This window comes from Pecten maximus, chromosome 8 (assembly GCF_902652985.1).
Source record: "Pecten maximus chromosome 8, xPecMax1.1, whole genome shotgun sequence".
NCBI lineage: Eukaryota > Metazoa > Mollusca > Bivalvia > Pectinida > Pectinidae > Pecten > Pecten maximus.
The window spans coordinates 2,986,359-2,990,420 of record NC_047022.1 but is presented as its reverse complement, the minus strand read 5'-3'; the positions used below and the strand labels follow the sequence as shown (position 1 = coordinate 2,990,420).

Sequence of the window (4,062 nt, the reverse complement as noted above, 5' to 3'; positions counted from 1 at the left end):
GTGTGCCGGCCAAGAATCAGTCCCCTACCCCTGGGTGTGTGTGCCGGCCGGGGTATCAGTCCCCTACCCCTGGGTGTGTGTCCCGGCCGGGGTATCAGTCCCCTACCCCTGTGTATGTGTGTGTGCCGGCCGAGGTGTCAGTCTCCTAACCCTGGGTGTGTGTGATACTATAATGGGAAGAGGGGGCAGGGGGAGGTTAAACCCTATGGTTATCTGGTTAAAAACTAACAAGAGGGTAGCGATTACCCCCCCCCCCCCCCCCCCCCCCCCCCCCCCTCACACTTAATGTCGTATTCTCGGTTATAACTGGAAGGGACTATAATCCCCTTACGCATGACTGTACGACTGTACGACTGTACCACTTCAGCCAGGTTCAATGTATGCATTAGTATCACAAAATCCGTGTCCGTTGTCCTTGATCTCCTTCCTCGCTCGTGTTAAGTATACTTTAGTGTATACGTATACGATAATGTTTTATCGTTGGCCTCATTTATGGTAGTGTGACAAAATATATCCAATCAAACAACAGTAGATTACATAAGTACTTCACATGACCATGTAGATAAAAGTGTATATATACCGGTATCAAACCTCTAATTATACATTAGACGGGGCGTTTTACCTACCTGAGAAGTTCACCATAATCTACCTCTACAGATCAACACACGAAGACTTCAGTTTAGCGTCATACAAGACAGGTAGGATTTTTGAAGATAATTTATAGAAGCCATTGCTGGTACATCATTGTTGCAAGTTGGTTGTATAATTCCCTTCTATACTTTCGTTTTTCCCTTTTACATTTTCCTTCCACTTAAGAGAAGCTATTGACTGGTTACTTACCTTGAAGTTTTCAGTCTTTTTCTTTGAGGTAGTAGCTGTTCTGGTGTTAAAGTGTGTAAGTTGTCATTTTGTGGTGCTGTAAATAATCATGGTTGCTAGTTGGTTTATATTGCCAATGATGGATTTTTAAATAAATGAAGGACCTGTATCTAATTATATATTCCAAGCACGGTACTATCAAGTATAGTTAAGAACTTGTAGGGAAAATTCAGACCATTACAACAATATGGTAGGTTCTGTACCTCTTTAAAGATGATTTCCCTCGTGTTAACGTTTAAATCCTTTCCTGTTATATTACATCGGCTAATTTCTATTTCTGCTGGATTACTTAAATCGTGAGCTTTTGCGCTTTTGCATAAATATCATATTTAATTCAAATCACGTTGTATATACGTCTTAAACACTGCATTTTAATGTTAAGATAATTACGTGACCAAAATATACCAATACAACATAATCTAACCAATCGCACGAATGAAGTATCGACTCGTGCACCGTGTTTGTACGGCTCATTCCCCGAACACCAACTCTGGTAAAGACAAAGGAAGGTGTTTATGTAGTAAATTCTTTGAGGTTTAGTTACAGTCTTTTCAATACGAAATACTAACACATGTAAAAACATATGTATATACATCCACCTGTATGATACGTTCATTGTTTATTGATTGAGTTTTACTGTTTGACGATACATAAACATCCATCTGTATGATACGTTCATTGTTCATTAATTGGGTTTTTACCAGCTGTCAGGTTGATTGTTGTGAGATTTACTACCAAATCAGCCTGCAGATCAACATACAGACTAGCCAAATTAACACTCTATAAAACAGGTTTGTTTACGTATTTCATATTTGTAAATTGTCAACAAAACATTAATCATGCTTTATCTTCCAATAATACAGCCAGGTTGGTTCTTATTGTATAAATTAAGGTTTTATTAAAATAAAATAAGAAAACAAAAATCCTTCAATTTCCGCTAATGTAATTTGGAATTTGAATTGTTTCAACAATCAGCTAAAAATAGTAAAGCTAGAACATAAGATTCGTCCTAATTTCTAAGATTAAACAATAAGGTCTAGTTTAACAAATCTCAACGTATAATATGGAAAAGAAAGTCAACATAGCGATGAAAGATAAAACACATATGCGGCTTGTTCATATTAAGGTTTGTACTCGGTCCTCCCCCCCCCCCCCCCCCCCCCCCCCTGCATAATCAGCTACCAATTTAGCGACCTTGCCTATATATATAGCTACCCACTTTTTCTAATTCGTTATGCCATAACTTGCACAATACTTGGCAAATTACTTCTTAAGAACACACGTTGGGAAGATGTAATATCATGCAGATTACCAACGCATCGGGCAAAAAAAAAAAAAAACTAAAAATAAATAAATAGACAAATAATCAAATAAATATAAAATATAAAAATCATTCTTCCGTTTTTCCTTCTAAGTTAAAATGTATTTCCATTGACAGTAAATTACATATAATATATGTATATCGACTGCGGTTTTGGAATTCGTGCGAGGTCCCTGTGTACTCACATTCCGAATTAAACACTTGCGCCTTCATTGCTGATGCCCCGGAACTTTCTTGCCAGGGACAAATTCTTGTAACACATACAATAAAGGGGGGTAACTCTGTCTTTCTAAATGATGTTGTCGTCTGCTAGCCTAAAGGCCTATCCATTTTAATCAAGACCAAAAGCAACAGATATTGAAGCTAAAAGTGAGGAATACAGTGTTGGTAAAGTATACAAAAAGGTTCTGATGAAAAACGTTTCAGCATAGTAAAGGTAAACCGCAGACAAACTTCCGAAATTTCTTAATTCAATGAAGAAAATTCGAATTAAAGTCTGTCAATCCACACGATTCTTGAAGGCTCACGGCAGATCAGCATACCAAATTATAGAAGGCTGGCGGCATATCAAATTTTCATTGAAGGCTCGTGGCATATCAAATTATTGAATGACGGTATAGGTATTGGTATTTGTATGACGTTGTCCGTTCGTCCGTCCGTCCGTTCGTCCGTCCTGCCGGCCGTTTCTTTGTCCACCGTCAGCTTTTTTTCTCGTAAATCTCATACATTATACAACCGGTTCATTTGAAACTTGGTAGACTTTAATGATATGTAGATGTGATTCCTTCAGCAGTAATTTGTGTGTTCCGAAGATCCCATCCTATATATTTCAATCGATCTTGGCAGACTTTATAATCGTAACATGTTGTGTTTCTCTGAGCGACACTTTGATTGGTCATCTTTAAGTATTTTAATCTTCTTTGTGTCGTTTGTAAGTCCTCTCCCTCAGTTTTTCAACAAATTTCTTTCGAGTTTCTTTCTGTTTACTGTGACATGAAATTGTACTTTCTCCGCCCTGTGGCCGAGTGGTTAAGGTGTCTCACTAGCCCTCCACCTCTGGGTTGCGAGTTCGAAACTTAAATGGGACAGTAACCAGGTACTGACCGTTGGCCGGTGGTTCTTATCCGGGTACTCCGGATTTCTTTCACCTACAAAACCTGACACGTCCTTAAATGACCCTGGCTGTTATTAGGACTTAAAATAAAAACAAACAAACAAACAGACAAATTTTCGGCAACATTTTGAATTCAATCGGACAATAAATATTTCATTTCTATTTCTGTATTCATTTATAAACAATGATCTATTATCTTTGGCATTCGATGGACGTTTATAATACCGCCATGCGGTACTCTTGTTTTATAATGACTAAACGAGTTAGATAAGTATAACACGGGTATAACTTTATCCCGTTATGCGGTACACTTTAACCAACCAACAGAACTAGCTTATTATGATCTAGTCCCATATAAGTCAAAGTTTATTCTTCTGTCACAGTGAGGACGCCGACTGTTGACCTGGGCCTGGAATTGTGACAGTGATTTCGAGCGAAAACATCATTAGTTGACTAATCGGTGAGTACAAAATTGTGAAGGACTTAATGTGATTTGAATTCTTAATTTACTCCATTCTTCTCGTAACGAATTAGAAACAGTTCGTCGTTTTAATACGCATTCCAACAATATACACCTCTACTGGTAAGTCGTTGAACAATTTCGTAGCTAGACTGTAACCCTTGGAATCACAGTCTATATCCCAATCAATTACTTCCCAATGTACTCCCTCTTTACCAGGTACCATCGACCCCTCCCTATCAAAGGTTAACAAATGATATCAGTCCAAAAAAAATATTGGGCTTTTTT

The 4,062-nt window shown here is 38.0% G+C and overlaps 1 long non-coding RNA gene across 1 annotated transcript; it reads right to left on the bottom strand.

The window, feature by feature from the left end:
• Window positions 1–1,600: 1,600 nt before the first annotated feature.
• On the bottom strand, window positions 1,601–3,783 carry LOC117333628. The gene is made up of 3 exons (XR_004533966.1): window positions 3,696–3,783; window positions 3,349–3,357; window positions 1,601–1,659 (listed from the first exon to the last, which is right to left on the bottom strand). It is a non-coding gene; the product is annotated as an uncharacterized LOC117333628 (long non-coding RNA).
• Between the last annotated feature and the right edge of the window lie 279 nt (window positions 3,784–4,062).